The 20031-nt window shown below is 38.4% G+C and overlaps 1 long non-coding RNA gene across 1 annotated transcript; it reads right to left on the bottom strand.

Moving 5' to 3' along the window:
• Window positions 1-16963: 16963 nt before the first annotated feature.
• On the bottom strand, window positions 16964-18148 carry LOC110935218. The gene is made up of 3 exons (XR_002588962.2): window positions 18066-18148; window positions 17219-17313; window positions 16964-17134 (listed from the first exon to the last, which is right to left on the bottom strand). It is a non-coding gene; the product is annotated as an uncharacterized LOC110935218 (long non-coding RNA).
• Between the last annotated feature and the right edge of the window lie 1883 nt (window positions 18149-20031).

The raw sequence follows: 20031 nt of genomic DNA, 5'->3' as shown, positions 1-20031 counted from the left end.
AGTTTGCAACCCTTTTTTTTTTTTTTAAATCATCAGCCGACATCAACATGTGTAATCTCTTTCCCCAAAGTCAGCCGATAAACATCATCTTCATTTTGTCTTTATTTCATTCTCTTTCTTCGATAAACAACAATCAGCCGACAACTTTCATGTCTCTCTCCTGGTCCTTTTCATCGAGACACACAACAAGCATTCAAAAGTCAACAACCCTCAATGAAAACATCACCAGCCGACCACATCACTTTTCAACCGGATCCTTCGAGAAATGTGATCCTTCGACATCAGTTGATGTTGAATCTTTCGAAATTTTGTATGCATCAAGGAATCCTTCGACATCAAGATGACATGACCTTTCGAAATCAATTCATGATCAGTAAAGGTGATCTTTCGAATTTGGTGGGAATTATAATTGATCCTTCGATTCTGTTGACATGACCCTTCGAACAGAAAGTTGACATGACCCTTTGAACAGAAAGTTGACCTTTCGAAAATTTATAAGTTGACCCTTCGAAAACAGGTTGGGGTTAAGGATGATCCTTCGAAAATTTGAAACTGACCCTTCGAAGTTCTTTGTGGGTGGAAGTTGATCCTTCGATGTTCTTTACATCTTTCAAGTTATGAAGATGTGAAGAACATCAAGAACACAGAAGCCTGGGAAAATCTGCAGATTCGATGAAAACATTTGTACACGATTTTTGATGAAGAAAACCTGAGTATCATAGAGAAAAACATAAAACCCAACACTCGTTTTATCACAGATCTGGATATTCGGGTCCAGATCTGAGTTTTTCTCACTTTCACCATTTTTACATCTTGAACAAAAACCCACAAAAATCACAGATCTAGAGCACATGTGACTTAGTAAACGGTTAGTTTTACTAAATCGGGCACCATGGCTCTGATACCAATTGTAGGTCCGTGTTTCGGGATCCAATCCGTGATTTTCATGTTCATGTTCAAAGATGGAAGAGATAAAGAGATGATAAACAAACAACTTTTGTATTAATCCGGTAGTAAACATTACAAGTCGGCCCGATTACATGGAAACCGAACTAATACCAAAGAAGTATACATCCAGGGAGAAATCAAGTGGTGATTTCTCCCGGTGAGGACTCAAACCTCCTATCACTCTCTTGCACACACTTGTGCTCTCACTCTTGTGTTGCAAATGACAAGGTGTTGGTATTTATACCAAACACAGGTTGCACGGTCGAAGGATTAAACTGACTGGTCGATAGATCATCTGTCGACCATCCAGCTTTCGAAAGATACACACATACCTCGAAGGATGCCATATCCTTCGAGGTCCATCTTCAACCTTCGATGGATATCTTTCGAGCTCATCGAAGGATACACAATCCTTCGATGCCTTATCCTTCGACACCAACATTAAACAACCATAAACTGTCTAGCAAACACACACGGTCAACCGAATAACCCTCTCGTTTGACCACTTCAAACGAGCGGGTCTATACACGTTCGATAGACCGTTTCACTAACTATTACAAATTCAGCGTAAAATAATGACTAATCTATTCGACAAGCATCGGACACAAAATCTGCATCAACAGACCTTAACAACATCGATTAGCCTATTCTCAAAGCAATCACGTATGAAGTGATATTTGATTTCGATGTGTTTGGTCTTTGAGTGCTGCACAGGATTTCTAGTGATCTGTAATGCAGCAGAATTATCAACGTAAATAGGAGTAGTTAGGAATTCAAAACCGTAGTCCCGCAATTGTTGTTGGATCCAAAGAACTTGGGAGCAACAACTTGAGGCAGCAATGTATTCAGCTTCGCATGTTGATGTAGCGACGCACGTCTGCTTCTTGCACTGCCATGTGACTAGGCGATTTCCTAAAAACTGACATCCAGCCGTTGTGGATTTGCCGTCGATTTTGCATCCGCCATGATCAGAATCACTGAATGCGATCAAGTCAAAGTTATTATCCCTAGGGTACCATAGACCGGTGTCAGGGTAACCCTTCAAATAACGAAAAATCCTTTTTACAGCTGCAAGATGTGAGGCCTTCGGGTTAACTTGATATCTGGCAATCAGGCACGTTGGGTACATTATGTCTGGCCTTGATGCTGTGAGATACATAAGAGATCCGATCATTGCGCGATAGTATGAGGGGTTAACAGCTTCACCCTTCAAGTCTGGAGTAATTCCGTGATTTTGTGGCAGTGGGGTACCAATGGGCGTTGCATCAGACATCTGGAACCGGCTCAAGATGTCACCAACATATTTAGTCTGATGGATGAATATCCCAGACTCAGTTTGTTGCACTTGTAGGCCCAAGAAGAAGGTCATTTCCCCCATAGCACTCATCTCGAATTTATCCTGCATAATGCGCTCGAAATTCCTACACAAGACATCATTAGTAGAACCAAAAATAATATCATCAACATATACCTGTACCAGAAGAAGATCTCCATCTTGTTCTTTGATGAAAAGAGTACAGTCGATAAGACCTCTTCGAAAACCGTTCTCCAGCAGATAGGTGGATAAGGTTGCATACCAAGCTCGTGGTGCTTGATGAAGACCATAGAGAGCTTTGTTGAGCAACCAAACCCGATCGGGATGGATAGGATCTTCAAAACCTGGAGGCTGTTCGACGTACACCTCTTCTTCAACCACACCATGTAAGAATGCACTTTTCACGTCCATCTGATAAACCTTGAATCCTTTGAATGAGGCATAAGCCAGAAAGATCCGAGTTGCTTCCAGACGTGCAACAGGTGCATAGACTTCGTTGTAGTCGATCCCTTCTATCTGACGAAAACCTTGAACGACTAAACGTGCTTTGTTCCGAATAACCACTCCACGGTCGTCTTTCTTGCATTTGAAAACCCATCGAGTGCCAATTTTCTTGTAATTCTCAGGTTTTTCAACAAGCTTCCAAACACCAAGCTTTTGAAATTGCTGCAATTCTTCCTGCATGGCTTCAACCCAAGCACTGTCTTTCAATGCTTCTTTCCACGATTTTGGTTCTTCTTGTGACACGTAACACGCGAAGGACCAGTCATTTTGTTGACCAGATTCTCTTATAGCTGAATACAAACCAGCATTCCGGTTGTTTCTCAGCTGATTACGCGTCTGCACACCGCGATGGACATCTCCTATAATATTCTGCTGGGGGTGGGTATCATGAATCCTCATTTCCGGATTTTCTGGCACACGAGCATTGATACCCAAATTGTTAAGATTAAGATCAACAACCAACTCCACACCAGGAATGTGTGTAGAAGTGGATGCATTCCCTTCAGCAGTGTCTACATTCTGCATATGAGGTGTATCAACAGAGGCACCTTGAACAGGAGCAACTGGAGCCGAAGATCCTTCAGCTGCATCATGATATTCATCATCTTCAGAAGATTCATTATAATCAGCAGCATCTTCATAAACCTCATTTTGAACCATATTGTTGACAGACGAAGAAGCTTGTGGGTCAACAACAATAGGTCTAACCAAAGGCGAGACAGCAGCGTTGTCACTTTCCAACAACATCCTAGCCGCTGCTGATTCTTCGTCAAAGGTTGGCAGATTGAAGGAGTCAAATAGTCCATCATAATCGAACATCCACGGATCACCCGGAGCCCTAACAGGACTCGTGTACCTTTGAACCCTCACTTCACTCCATAGCTCAATCTTTTTGGTAGCCAGATTCCAAACACGAAAATTCGGAGTTGCATATCCAAGGAAGAAACCCTCGATGGCTCGTGCTCCAAACTTTCCATCCGGCTCAATCATAGTACATGGAGCACCAAACGGTTCTAGGTAAGAAAGATCCGGTTTCCTTTTCTGAAGGAGTTCGAAGCAAGTTTTGCCATGTCTCTTTACTGTAAGAACTCTGTTTAACGTGTAGCATGCAGCCGATACAGCCTCCCCCCAAAATTGAATAGGGAGTTCCGACTCTACTAACATTGTTCTTGCAGTTTCTATAATCGTTCGATTCTTCCTCTCCGCGACACCATTTTGTTGTGGAGTATAACGAGAACTGTACTCATGAAGAATGCCTTTAGAAGTACAAAACTCATCCATAACTTGATTCTTGAATTCGGTTCCATTGTCGCTTCGGATCCTCTTCACTTTCAACGAATAGAGATTCTCCAACATTGTAAGAAGATCCTTGAGGATGCCAGGAGTTTGACTCTTGTGTGCCATGAAGGATACCCAAGAAAATCTAGAATAATCATCAGTAACAACTAGACAATAAGCATCTCCGAAAGTTGTCTTGTGCTTCATAGGTCCAAAAAGATCCATATGAAGACGTTCGAGAGGCATGCTGACAGTGTTGATTTTCTTCAAAGGGTGAGACTTCTTTGTTTGCTTCCCTTTTTGGCACGAGACACAGATATCTTGTAAATGAAAACTTCTCACAGGCACACCATTCACAAGATTATTTTTCACCAAATGGTTCATCTTTCTCAAGTGAATGTGTCCCATTCTTCTGTGCCAAGATATAGACTCCTTTTCCGTAGCTTTCGAGACAAAGCAAGTGACTTGTGCAGATGTAGTAATCGCTTGGCTCATGTCGAGAATATAAAGATCATTAACTCTCGGAGCCGATAAGAGAATCCATTCTTGTGGAATTTTGAATCCAGGTTTCAGCACATAGCAGCTGGCATCATCAAAATGCACTGAGAATTTTTTATCGCAGATTTGCGACACACTGAGAAGATTATGATCAATTTGCTTAACATAATTGATCTTATCGAAGCACACAAAACCATTTGAGATACTTCCCTCTCCAGTGATGAATCCGCCTTTGTCTCCCGCAAATGCAACATACCCTCCTCTAATGTTTCTCACGTCGTATAGGAGCCGTAAGTCGCCAGTCATGTGCCTGGATGCTCCACTATCAACAATCCAGTGACTGTTAATAGGTCCTCCTAGAACATCCTGCACATGTCATTTAAAAACATCTGTTGAGAATGGGGACCCAAGCCTTAGTGGTCTTGGGTCGTCCCTGAGCATCACGAAACGTGATATCAATCTCTTGATGGTTTTCAAGAACAACTGCTCCCCCTGAATTGTCACCCGCCTTAGGTAACCAAGTTCGTTTTTGCCTACCAGTTTTTGAAGATTCTGGTTTTACAGGTTGTGACACACTTGGTTCCCTTTGAACTGTTTTAACTTCAGGTTTTAAAGCTTTTTCAACAGTTTTCATGTTCTTACGTCGTTGTTTAGTTTCTTGTTCTTTTACAGTTCGTTTGTCATGTTTAGGTGAAACTGACCGACGTTGAGGATGAACTGTTTCAGGTGGAGCTTTCTCAACAAATTTATTCTTTGGAGCATTTGGGCAGTTTTTGATGATGTGCCCAATTTCTCCACATTTAAAACATGTTCTCCTTTCTACAAATTTAGGAGAACTTGATTGACCACAAGATGTCGAACTCGTGGAACCCGAGGTACTAGCCTTTTCATCACACCCATTTGTGTGTTGAGTGTAATTGTTATCACTGTTACGTTTTAAGATTGTGACTTGTTTTACAAAATCAGTGTTAGATTTGTTCTCAAAAGTTTCAATCTTATCAGTACCCTTGGATGACACGAACTTGACATCTTTTGCTTTCTTTTGAAATCGAGCTCCTTTTGTTTCAGACTTCATCTGAGAGACTTTATGCTTTTGAGCTCGTTTGACTGGTTGTTTACCATTAGAAGCACTGGGTTGTTGAGTAGTTGAAGATTTTTGATTACCAAACTGTTTTCTAATCTCAGCCTTAGGAATTGGATCACATTGTGTTACAACAATTCCCGGAAGGGTTTTTCCCAAAAATTTGTTTGTGTTATCTTCAAAGACTTTATCAATCAAGGATTGATTTACATTTTTAATTGGGAAAACGTGATCTGAGTAGATTTTATTATCTCCAACCAATGTATACAACACATTACTGCTTTTAACAGTAGACACACATGTCTTATCAACTTTGACAGAATCAATCACTTGGTTCTTAACAGATGAGACATCAGGAGTATCAGGATCACAAAGAATGTGATTCTCTTGTGGAATAAATACTCCTTTCATCTTGTTAAGTGATTTATCCTGTTCACCTACATCCACTTCTGATTCATCATCCGATGTCTCATAGTCCTCGATAATTGGAGGACTTTGCTTCATGGATGATGAAGTTTCTTGTTGCTTAGAGGATGTGTTTGAAGAATTGTCCGGTTTGAACCCTAGACCAGTAGCAAATTCCTCAACATCAAGAGGCACACTGGGTTCATACCGAGGCATTTCCTCCTCATCAGGCATCTTGGTATAATTGTTCATCAAGGGGGGCGGACATTTCTTATACCCTATGCCTTTTTGATTTCCCTTCGGTTGTTGAACATCGATGATGTGATCAAGCAAAAATTGGGAGTTAGAATAACTCTCCAATTTTTGTTTGATCGCATCATGCTCGCATTGGGCAATGGCTAATTGCTTCTTAGTTTCTTCCACAATGTTAATATATTCATTTATACTTACTTGCTTGTGGTAAACTACTTTGTTCACTTCGGACACATTTTTCTTTAAAGTTTCAATTACTGATTTAAAATCTTTTTCGTTCCGAGTTAAAGCCATATTTGCCTCTTTGCATTTGGAAAGTTCAATAACCAAATTTTGATTATGACTATGAAGCTTTTCTAGTTCAAGCTTCATTTCAGCACAAGATTCACAAACACTAGGAGCAGGAGGTTCAGAATTTACCTGACTCGAAGAGGCTGACACATTTGTCATAAAAGCAGTTTGAAAAGAAAAAGATCCGTCTTCAGAAAAGAACTTTTCCATTTCCCTGGATGTAGTAGCAGCCTTCTTGATCAGAATTGATTTCTCACATAAGAGATCATCAGCTTCATTCAATAAATCTTCAACACCAGAACCTGTTTCCTCCTTCACATCAGACTCTGATTGATTATCCCCAGAAACAGAGCCTTCTTCATCAGAACTTCCAGAATAACCAGAACTGTCATCACTTTCAGAGGACTCTTCTTTATGAACATGCTTGATGATCTTTGCATAACAAGCTGTTCCACCTCCTTGATCACCTTCACCAAACTGCACAGACCAGTCACATCCCTCATCAGCTTGAACAGCCAAAGCCCGATTGGGATTTGAAGTTCCAGACTGGCCCTGATTGTTATTAACTGCCACAATCCTCCTCTCACGGTTTTCTTGCTGGGCATTCACATTTGTAGTACTCGTCTGGTTTCTGAAAGGGTTGTGATTGCCTTGTTTTGTTGGTCGAGTGCACTCACGTTTGAAGTGCCCTTTATTACCACAATTGAAGCATGTAACGGCGTTGATATCAAACCCATACTTCGTATCTTTCTTTCCTTCCAACGAAGTTCTTCCAGTTCGAGCCATGAAATCTTTTGCCCTTCTCACTGCACTAGCAAAAGCCCATTTGATATCCATCAACTCCATTTCTTCCTTGTCGATCTGTTGATAATCTTCATTGGTCATGTTGATGTTTCCAAGCTGACCTGCTACCAAACCACAGTAAGCACTGACCATTGTATTGATAATTTCCATATGCTCCTTAGCAACTTCAATGCTGAGGTGTGAAAGGTTTGAATTATCGACTCGGATTGTGTTAGGATTTTGAGGTTGAGGATTGTTTGTATAGTGAGCCTGCTGTTGTTGTTGTGGTGGTTGGACTTGTGGCTGTGTTGGGACGGGAATGTAAGACCTTGGATCAAAAGCCGGAGCAGCAGTTGATTGAGGAAACGGAAGAGAACTTGTGTTGGACACAAATGCAGTTTGCAGTTTAGGTTGCTGAGCTGCAGCGGATCTTGCCAAAACATCGAAGCCTGGAAGGTACATCTCTGTATTCTGAGGAGCGGGAGCTCGCTTTGCTTTCCTGATTTCTTCATCATTTTTATGTTCCAGCTTCTGAATGAACTTATAGATGTTAACCGTGTCTAGAGTTCCAGTATGCTTCAACAACTCAATAAAAGAACTCCACTTTGGAGGTAAGGCGTCAGCAAACCTATTCACCATGTCTTGTTGAGTAGAGACAACCCCATAAGCACACATTTCACTAATCAGATGATAGAAACGTGTTGTCATATCATTTAGAGTTTCGTTTTCCAAAAATTGAAACGATTCAAACTCTTTCTTCAACAAATCATGACGAGACTTTCGAGTAGCTGCATTGCCTTCTCCTCTAGCAACTAAGGCATCCCACAATGTTTTCGTGGTCTTGCAGTAGGAGAACTGATGATAGATATCTTTGTTGAGTGCTTGTGTAAGTGTAGCAAAGGCCTTTTTCTCCAATTCATAAGCCTTCTTGTCATTTTCCAGCATGTTAGCATAACCTTCTGAAGTGGACGCCGCAACCTCAAGATTAGCATTGAATGCATTGATGAAACACGTCCAAAGATCGGTGCTTTGCCCTTGAACATACGTGTGAAAGCGGTTTTTCCATGATGGAAAGTCGTTCATATGATTCAACTTTGGTGGACGATTGTTGCTGCCCGTTTCGCTTTCACTAATCAAAAGGTTTTGAATGCTTTGACTTTGATTGGATACCAAAGCCCATTGACTTGGACTGATTGATGGCGGTGGAAACATACTTTTCGCCCAAGCTGCAGCAGAGGTTAGCTCTTGACTAGATTGTGAGTCAATACTCCAGTCCCAAGGACTTGTACAACTCATTTTGATGAAATACAAATAGAAGACCTACACAAACACAAACTGTTAAAGTTTAAACAGACACGAATTGAAAGATACTGACTTGTTCGAAAGATCAAGACTTGTTCGAAGGATCAACAGTGTTCGAAAGATCACTGTTGAGTTTCGAACAAAGATTTCGAAAGATTCACAATTTGAAAGATCCTTATCTTTCGAACACTAATCTCGAAAGATTCACAATGAAAGATCCTTATCTTTCGAACAACAATTTCGAAAGATTCACAATTTAATGATCCTTATCTTTCGTATAACTATCCTTCGAACTAGATTCCCTGTATCGAAGGATAAGTTACCAACTTCGAAGGATGGGTCGAAAGATGATTATCTATCGAGCCTTCCTTGATCGAAAGATGATCGTTCGATATCGAAAGATATCCTTCGATCGCTTCTGACACAACTGACGAAAAGGTGACAGGTTGGTGAGAAAGGTGATTGGTTGGTGAACCAACTTTCGGCAGAAAGGATGTTCTGACCTCAACTTTTCACCAACTTTGATTTTCAAACAAAATATGCCCAAAATGGCAAACCTTATCCAAAAAGTCCAGTCACCGGAACACACCGGAATTTGGCCGGATATCACCAAATTTCGTAAAAACAAGTTGTAAGTTACCCAACCCGCTTTTTAACACTCCCGGTTGGTTTAGAACACGTTTTTATGCCAAGAAATCCCAGAAAATCACTAAAAACGGGAGCTAAACCAAATGTCCAAACACACCAAGACTTGAACAAACCCGGTTTTTAACAAGGTAAAGAGCCACGGCTCTGATACCACTTGTAGGTCCCTCTCGGAGGATGAGGTTCAACCTTAACCTTGTTATACTAACACACTAGCAAGTGCGGAATCCAAGCTAGTGAGCAAACCGGGATGAAACAAGCACAAACACAAACACACAAGGATTCACCGATTAACACCACTTGTATTAATGCGAATGAAAGGTTCCGGTTACAAGCACAATGTTTACAAATCAGTTTTTGCAAACTCTCTAAGTGTGTGTGTGTTCACAGCAGAATGCTCTCTATCTCTCGAATGTGTCTGTGTGCATATGTCAAATGAACACACTGCATGGGTATTTATACCCAAACACAGGTAGTCTGTCCGAAGGATCATCAAGGCAGATCGAAGGATCCGATAGATGATCGAAGGATCATCTATCGAAGTCAAACCTGTCGAAGGACCTATGTATATCTCGAAGGATGATCTTTCGAGATTCATCTTTCGAGCTCATCGAAGGATCTAAACTATCCTTCGATGAGACATCCTTCGGCACAGACATTTTACATTCATGCACAAACTGTTTGGCCAAGTCAAACTAGGAGGATAGTTGACTTGGTCAAACTTACAAGACTAACATAGACATCGTTTTACATTGAGACCGAATACAGACAAAGTACAGACACAAGTGCACCAACATTTCGTTAAGGTCTTAGGGCAAGTTTTTTCAAGCTCGAACATGATACATGAATTCTCAGGGCTAGCCCTGGTTAGAACATGGTTACATGAACACTAAAGTTGTAAATTAAGGACTATAATGCTTTTAATATATGCAAATGTATCTATCTAAGTAAAAAAAATATATATATATATATATATATATATATATATATATATATATATATATATATATATATATATATTCAGGAGAATAAAACAATTTATGTTTGGGACAAAACTTTGTGATGGTAAGTTTAAGGTAATGGCAATAAAGGAGATTGAACCAAATGTTGTGTAATCTTCTCATGTGGTTGCATCGAAATTAAGGATAGATGGTGAGTATACAAGTTGTCCGTGTACCCACCACCATGCATGAGAGAGAAAGTTAGAGAGAGAAATGAATGTATGGTTGACATTTCCGATGAATGCTTGTGTTAGAAAGATGGGTTGCAGGAGCGGCAGAGGTGGGGGAGAGAAGTAAGAAAGGGACGTTTGCATGGTGTGATTAGCTTTCTCACCTTCACCTGTTGTTTTCAATACTTAACACCTTCCATCTTCTATTTTTTCACTTTGTTTTTTGTTTCTTTTCTTTCTTTTACCTTTTCCATTATGAACCCTAATTAGGGTTAAAGACCAAACTATCCTTGTCAACTCTAGTTTTAAAATAGTTATGTAATTTGTATGCAGTCAATTTGTTCCACATAAAACGGAAAGTTGTATAGTTTTCAGAAGTAATTTTCCACTCATTTTTTAATACTGTTTTACATTTTTTCGACATGAAGTACTTCTATATATTTATATATGAGTGTAGCTATTGGCACACCAATGTGCCTATTGGCACACCAAACGCTAGTTGAATTAGGGTTTATTTATGTTGCGTATAGAACTATACGTAGCATAGGTAAAGCATGGATCTTAGAGCCTGATCAGCAATCATTGCACAAAAAACAAGGGTTTATATACGCTGCGTATAGCTCTATACGCAGCATATATAAACCATCTGAACTTTTGGGGTCATTTTGATGGGTTTGAAGCATCAGTTTTTCACAAGGTTTATATACGTTGGGTATAGAGCTATACACAGCGTATATAACCTTTGATAATTTTGTTTGGTCATTCAGCATATTTGTGGTATAAATTCTCACCCGGTTACAACGTTAACTCGCTTAAAGTATATAACGAGTTAAAAATATATAATGTTTTTTTATTATTTAGTCGATATCGTCGTTAATTTATTTAGTCGATGTCGTCGAAAAGCGTATAACGTTAAAATTTTGAAAATCGTATATACGGTTCAAATATATAATATCGCTATCGAGGTTTTGAAATAAGTTATTATACCAAGTCTAGTGCCGTTCGAATACTATAAACGTTTAAATATTATACCATTAATTATTTTTAAGTGTGTGGTTCGAATACTATAACCTTAAAATATTATACCGTTAAATAATTTGAAATACCCGGGTACTGTTCGAATATGTTACACCGTTACAGCAAAAGTTTGTACCTAAATAACAAAATGATAAAATACTATGGCAGTGGATCCTGCTGCTCCACCTGCTCATGCTGCTGATGTCATTTCACAGGCGGAATGAATTGTCGTGGAGGTAACCCCTCACGCTCTGAAAGCCTCTGCGGCTCTACAGCCATCCACTCCACCACATACGTTAGCCTTTCAACGTCGCGACGTAGCCGCTGATATGATGGGGCAGGACCGGGCCCAACATGTCGTGAGAACTGAGGCGCCCCAGGTGGTCCATGCGGCTGTGGTGGCTCCGGAATGACCATGGCCGGCTCATGCTCCTCCGGCACCTCCGGATCGCGCGGGGGATATACCAAGGTGTGCAAGTCTATACGCTTCGTATAGGTCTATACGTTGCGTATCACTTTATGTACATATGCTGCGTATGGACCTATACGCAGCATATGTCAGACTGATTTGACATGGTACTAGGTTTGATTGTCTGGTCGTGTACATACCCCTTACCTACGCTCTGTATAAACCTATACGCTGCGTAAAAGGGTAATCCTATACGCTGCGTATAGGACTATACGCAGCGTAGGTAAACCCTAAATATGTAGATAGTCAAACAAGGTGTGGAGATAGTGTGAGCGATTTAAATATTCATATTTATATTTATATATTATTGTATTATTTTAAGAACTTTCTAGTGTGTCGTCTGAAGAAGATAAGGCGTGAGGAAGATTGTGGATAAAATAATTAACACTGCTATACATTTTCTTTGAATATAAAAATAAAAGAATGTTTGTCACTAAGGGGAGTGGGGGTGGTTCGTGATGGCCACCCTATCACTCGTTATTTTTTAACGAGCACCGCCGTCACCACTTTGGTAACGAGTGATAGGATTAACTCGTTTATATCACGCGTTGAAGAATTATTGAGGTATGTATATGACTTGTACATTGTGTATTAATACTTGTACATTGGAATCTCATCACTAGTGATGACCACCGCCACTAAAGAATACTTGTGAGTGATAGAATAGTGGTTGCTGACATGGCGGAACATAATTGGATATTTGTGAGTGATGAAATTTAATCACTAGTGACCACCCCCACCCCTAATAACTGTATTTCTTCATATTATTTTTGTACAATAATCACTTAGCAATATGAGTTATATACACGATAAAACTAATAGAAAAGATAAAGATATAGAAAAAAAACATGTCAATATTACAATGGTTAGGATGATAATTTATAAAGGTGATGAAATAAAGCCTTATATGCCGGGCACCTATGCCTGCAATCGCTATTCCTATATATTTGTCACCATTTGTACAGTCTGAAATTGCCAACTTATCATTTAGCCTTCGAGTGCTTTCTCTATGGTCCAAACAAATCTATTAATATTTTTGTATTTTTTTATTGCAATAAAGTAATATTTCTTGTTTTTTTGGGGGACGTGACTACGTGAGAAGTTAGGTCAAACTTCCTAGAAGGATTATAAACTTGTCCGTAGTCCGTAGGTATGACAATGAAATTACCAGGAAAACCTGTTTGGTTTAAGGATCGAAACCAGGTTTCCCTGGGTCTCCTATTGTTGCTCACCAGTGCCTCACTCTACGTAAAGTGAGAATTGAACCTGCATCACTCAATAGAAATGTAAGCCTTCAACTGCTTGATCTAGAGATCATTGACATAAAAAATTATACTGATACAATAAATTACATCGTCGTTAGCTAGCCCCAATTGGTTTGATCATTCAATTAGCTTCCCTTCTAGTTCTCTATCGTTAGATTTAGATTTGTATAATTCGTTATCATTATATTATTCTTAATTGTGTTATCGGTTTGTAATGTAACGAATGAATAAGATTTTCTAAGGCACAAGTTAGATTTTGTGTTGACTTTTGAATTTTCTTGGAATATCTCGGGAGACTCTTTAGACCGGTATTCTATTTTCGGGATCCTTTTAATTTTTATTAATAATTACGAAGGTATTGAGCAGTTCACTAGAAAAACATGTTTTTTAAAGCAGTTTTGCATGATTTCCACATGTTTTTTCAGATGTTAATGTACCGTATTCGCCACATGAGGTGATCGATGCTGCTTTAAGATTATGGTGTCTTTTGGACACCTTTGAATTTCTGTCTGTTTTTTTTTCTTTTATTAGTAATCGATCTAACAATGGTTTATTATAACAAGTGTCATGAAGAGTTATATATAGCAAGAAAATATGTGTTCGTACTTCATCGTGAAGGTTAAAAACTTGCAATAATATGCAGTTTACAAACGTTACAAACCGGAAATGGATGTATTATTTTGTAAATTTCATAAATTATTAGGATATAAACCTTTAGGAACACTGTTAAAAGGATATAAACCTTTAGGAACACTGTAAAAAACTTATTATGAAACCAATAAAAACACAAAAAGGGTTTCAGTATCAGATAGGTTCCCACATATATAAGAATGTAAGAATATAGCTGTAGCTGTGGGCGGTGGGCCGGATTTTAGTAAGTATTCTAGTGAGAGGAAAGGTGAATGGTCAAATCAAGAAATTGTTATAGAAAAAGAATTATTTCCTAAATCTCTGATGATTATATGATCCTTTTGGATTTCAAATATTTCTACAGTGGTTTTATCATGGAATCCTTTGAGCATTTACCACGTACGACTTGGTCTAAAATCTGGACCGGCTATATCCGCATGTTATATCATTTTAAACTATAACTATTTCCAAACCGCTCTTTTCCCTAAGAGCATTCACATCCTGTCATGTGTTATGTTATGTGAGAGGATCCTCCATATATAAATAGTTGTTAGGCTACACGGTACGGTGATGGTCCTCCTTTGGAGGATGGTCCGCCACGTAAGCGACACGTAGGATGGGTATGAGGATGGGGCAAAGAGGATGGAGGTGTGGAAATGGAAGGATGGTCCTAAAATGTGTATGTATATATTGTATGTATAGGGGTGTGTGAGAGGGGGGGGGGGATAACTTTTGTCCTTTTGTGGACCGTCGCAAACGTCTGGCAGAGGGGGGGGGGATAACTTTTGAGAGGGGGGGGGATGGTCCTAAAATGTGTATGTATATATTGTATGTATAGGGGTGTGTGAGAGGGGGGGGGGATAACTTTTGTCCTTTTGTGGACCGTCGCAAACGTCTGGCAGAGGACGGGGAGGACGAGGACGCGGGGGGCGGCGTGGTGTTGGCGTCGTCGCCGATCCAGGACGGAGGGGGACGTCCCCCCGTACCGTCCAGCCTTATAAGACTTGGTGAGTGAATGAGAAAGAAAATGTTATTGTTTATTTGTAAATATAAAATAACATTTTTCACCATATAAAGTGGTTGTAAATAAAGAAGAGAAAAAAGGTAATGACAAAGTTATAGAAAAGTTATTATTCAATTGAAAAGCTTTTCCTTTTATTTAATTTATATCTAATTTATATAGTTTATTTAATAATTATTATATTTCTTTTATATGATTTTTTTCATAAATTTGTTTTAATATTTTTCTATTTATTTGTTTAATTTTTTAAGTTACAATTCAATAATAAACTAAAAATAGAAGAACATGTAAAATAAAAAAAATAAATGATAAAATAATATTTTATTTTTTCAACGAAACTTTTTTCAAACGGCTAATATGTTAAATAAAATAAATAAATTATAAAATAATACTTAATTTTTCTAATGGCTCTTTTCTCAAACGAATATTGTTCTAACGACTTTTTTCCAACGTCTAGTTTCAAACGGCTATTTTTTTAATCCCTATAAATACAATATTTTGTTTTCCAACCCACAATTGCACTTCTCGGTTCACTCCAAACATGTTACTAATTCGAAGATATGGTTGTTGGTTATCCAAGTGAAGAAGTCGGACCCTCGAACCTTAGACGATCGTCTCGTCGATGTTCAAACCATGCTCCATCATATCCTCCACCTTGATCAAGGCCTAAATGATCACCTCATTTAAACCCTTCACATGCACCCCTTCACCTACAGTAGGCTACCTTCCTCCACCTTCAAACCTTTTTCTTCAACCAGCCTACCGTCCTTCACCTTCAAAACGTTCACTTGCACACGCTTTTCTTACTTAGATGACGATCCAAATTCTCTTACAAACGAGGAGTTGAACTTGGTGTGTGACTACACCATGGCTCAACTACAATTTGATCGGCTACGACTTGGGGAAACACAAACAAACTTCAGTACAAACCCTTTTATCACAAATCTATGTCCAACACAAGTCGTACCTAGCAGGGCTGCAGGGTATGAAACGGATCCGACTGAGGAATACATACCTAGGTTCGACGAAGAAATTGTTTATCCATCTTCTAATGACTTCGGGACCCGGTAATAACACAAGAGGTTGGACGATCATGATAGAAATTGTAGCGTGTCATCTCCTGAATCCAACCTAGATGATTGAGATCAGATGTATTAGGGTTTATGTGTGATCAACTAATTATTATTATGTTTAATTAATGTTTTAATTAGGTTTATGCAATATTTTCAGGTTATATATTTTTTAATATAACTAGTAAATTACCCGTCGCGCGTTGCGGCGACGTACCCGATTCGAATCTGAACTATGTTTACGTTGAAACATATTATAGATGAGAAGTATTGACTAAGTCAAAACATATTATAGATGAAAAAGCATTGACCAAGTCGAATTGGCTGTTCAGCGCCAAGTTTTTATCATGGTTACACTTAGAGGATCTGATGAGCAAACCTCTTACAATCTCATATAAATACATAACTAATCACATATTGTAGCCTCTAGGCACATATATAAAAAAAATGATCTATGGTCATCTAGAATAACTAAGGGAAACTATTATGCCTATAACCTGAAAATGAGTCGATGGATTCTTGAAGTTGGGGCACTTTGTGTGATCATTTCCATTCTCTCTGATCACTTTCATAAACTCGGCATCATGATTCAAGAACTGAAAAAAGAGGTGCCAGAAACCGGGATTATCCCAGTGATCATAAAGTTGAGTATTCATTTTGTCTTCTTGAAGCTGATGCCATAATTCATGGGCACCTGCTCAAGACATTTACAGATAAGCCTAAAACACTAAGTGCTTAGTGCATACATCAGCAATCATAATCTCTTTTGGATGTCTGGATAACTCATCAAAATGCATACATCAGCAATCATATATCATATGTAGGCTTGAGCCTAGAATTAGCGGAATAAGTTTAAGTACTTCTATGTATCTAAAATACATGTAAATAAAACCTGAGTTTTAGCACCATAAATCATATTAACTACATCAGCATTGACATCATGAGTTGACACTACACGAGCTCCTTTTGGTCCCCGAGTTTCCTTGTCAAGCTTTTGACAATTCACTATTGCTTCCCTTTGCCTACAAGAATCATTTGAGTCAGATTAGCCAAAGTTGAATTTAAGAACACACTTAAAAAGCACAAACCTATTAGCTCCATTTTCTTTCATTTCCGCATCAATTTCTTTGCTAGGAAGATATTGTTGCAAACTTGAAGGATCACAAGCATGTGGTCTAGCTGTAAAGAACTAAAAAAAAAATAAATGTTACATAAATCCAGCGACAACATAAATAATAAAGTCTACATTTTATTTAATATTAAAAAAAGATACCTGGCTCATCCTTCAAAGCGATGGTTGCAACTTCCTCTTTGTTCAGAATTCAGATACATGCACAAGGTGGGGCAAGGGCCCCAACTAAGATCAGCCTAACATACGTAAAAAGAATCCATTACAACAAAAGAATACTAATGAAGATCATGTCCCAGGCAAACTTCCCTTTTTATTCCTTGCAAGTTGAAAGTTGTAATCAGGTCTAATCCTTAATTTAAAGAGATGGTATTCTGTTGAGTATAGTTAGCTAAATAAAGTGCCCCAACTTCAAGAATCCATCGAGTCATTTTCAGGTTATAGGCATAATAGTTTCTCTTAGTTATTCTAGATGACCATAGATCATTTTTTATATATGTGCCTAGAGCCTACAATATGTGATTAGTTATGTATGTATGTATGTATGCTTCTGAATGACAAGCTTTCTTTTGGGATGCAATGGCCACAATTTGCAGGGCTACAAGTTAACAGTATGCTTTTTATCTCAGTCTATTCACTTGATTAAAGAATAATTTTGAGAATTTTCGATATTGTATTGTTTAAATATATATATTTAATTTCGATTACCTATATACTTGTGAATTATATAATTTACCTTATTCAGCCCATGTAATACACGGGTAACTAACCTAGTAACAATAATAAAAATAAAACCGCCAACAACAACACACTTTCAATAGCAATTTTAAATATGTAAATCATCTTCGTTTCTAAATCAAATATCTACCAATGATTGGAACCCATGAGAAGTAACATATAACATAAAATGAAACGAAAAGTACCATATGATAAACTGATTGGTGTTCATAAGTAGCTACAATTTACATAATTCGGGCTTGTAAAAGCTGACCTGTTACCCTCACATACTGAACCAACGACCGAAGGAAGCTCAACGGTTTCGGAATTTATAATATCCACCGGCAAGGATTCCCTACACAACCATAAGCCCATGAAGGCATAAACATGTATAAATTAATTCAATCGTTAACGTGTGCGTATATACATGTTAACAATAACAGCATAGCATTACTGGAAAAGCATAAGAGATTCAAATGTCCAGTCTCTTTGTAAATTTTACCTTGGTAACGCTGGGTGAAGTAAATAGTAAGCGTTCAAAACCACCTTTGCCACCATCGATCTGTCGAAAATCAAAACATGCAACCATGGGAGTATATTAGTAGAATAGTAGACGCCAAAGAAGATTCATGCAATATATCATAAAAAGACTTGATGCGTTGTTCTCGTACCATAAATACCAACAATTTCAGTGACAATTATTTGTTATAACTTGTATTTTGTCTAAGAAACCTAATTGACTTGCATCAGTAGTAGTAGTTAGTAGTTCTGATGGTGTTATTAGTAGAAAATTGGGCTTGTGTAACTGGTTCTTGAAAAGGCACAAGTGGTTTAAGTCTTGATAGGGATTTATTACACTACCATCACAGGGGATTTATTACACTACCATCACTGCAATTCATAAATTTATAATCTTCATTAACAACAAAAGCTCACATTTTTTTCTCTCTGATTTTAACAAACACCTAGCATTTAATGCATAGAAGTATTAAAAGAAAGTATATATGTGTACCTCTAAGGTGAACCCGATGAAGTCACATCAAGTCCCATAGATGGCTTTTGTTGATACTGTTGTTATAGACGTTGGTTATGATGTGCAATTTGAAACTCGTACTCCGATCTCTCACCTTCCGATGACACACGATTAGGATTCTCAGTGATCGCATCTTTAGAAACAACCGGCACACCGACAATGACCGCCGTTACCCACAAAATGGCCCCAAAAATGTAAAGAAGGTGCAAGTTAAGAGTTTGAATAGAAAAATTACCAAACGTTAAAACACTACCTTCAAAACCCACCACCACCACGACGTCATCGCCCTCGCTGTTGAACCAACCACCAAACCCTCACTACTAACACTCTCCGTGTACACCGCCGTCGGAACCCTAGTCTCGGAAAAACAAAAAACCACAAAAACAGAGTACCGCCACCGTTTTCTTTGTTACCCTTGTTCTCCTGAGCAGAACGGCCAGCCGGAGGCGATGCCGAAACACCTTCATCATCGTTGTAACTCTCTCTAGCTCTCTATAGGGTTTTGACTTTTGAGTTGCCTGGTTGAAATGATGGGAGGTGATCTAACACGTGGTAGAAGAATACAGAAGGTACAATAATATAAACTTAACATACAACTAACCTAAGCAAGAAATACAATGAAAGCACGATGTACAACCGGTGAATGCGTACAATTGTTACAAATTAGAGTATATATAAATTATGTTTAAAGTTTTTTTAATTAAAACATAAAAATATTTTTATTTTTTAAAACATAAAAAGTTTTTTTTTACATTAATTATATATTAAATCAAGGGGTCCACATGTGGGTTTTGGACAAGTACGGTGCACCAAACCAAACTAGCCCACGTCATTCTTCACAAAGGAGGGCGATCCAAATTAATTATAGAGTAAACTGCCATTTTGGTCCCTGAGGTTTGGTCACTTTTGCCACTTTAGTCCAAATTTCAAACCTTTTGCATCTGGGTCCTTGTGGTTTCAATTTATTGTCATTTTGGTCCAAAAATGAAATCAGGTCAGATTTCTTAAAAAACCCTGCTTTTTGTCCTTTTTCGCAGGGGTAAATTGGTCATTTGAAGCATTTTATTATATCTCATTATTAATTAAAAGAGTAAGCTAGTCTTTTGTCTCTCCTCTCACTCATCCTCTCTCCTCTCTCTTAGTTCTCTCTCTCTCTCTCTCTCTCTCTCTCTCTAAGCAACATTCAAACACCACATTCAAATACTAC

This window comes from Helianthus annuus, chromosome 4 (assembly GCF_002127325.2).
Source record: "Helianthus annuus cultivar XRQ/B chromosome 4, HanXRQr2.0-SUNRISE, whole genome shotgun sequence".
NCBI lineage: Eukaryota > Viridiplantae > Streptophyta > Magnoliopsida > Asterales > Asteraceae > Helianthus > Helianthus annuus.
Note: the sequence above shows the minus strand (reverse complement) of the source record. Positions and strands in the feature narration are given on the sequence as shown.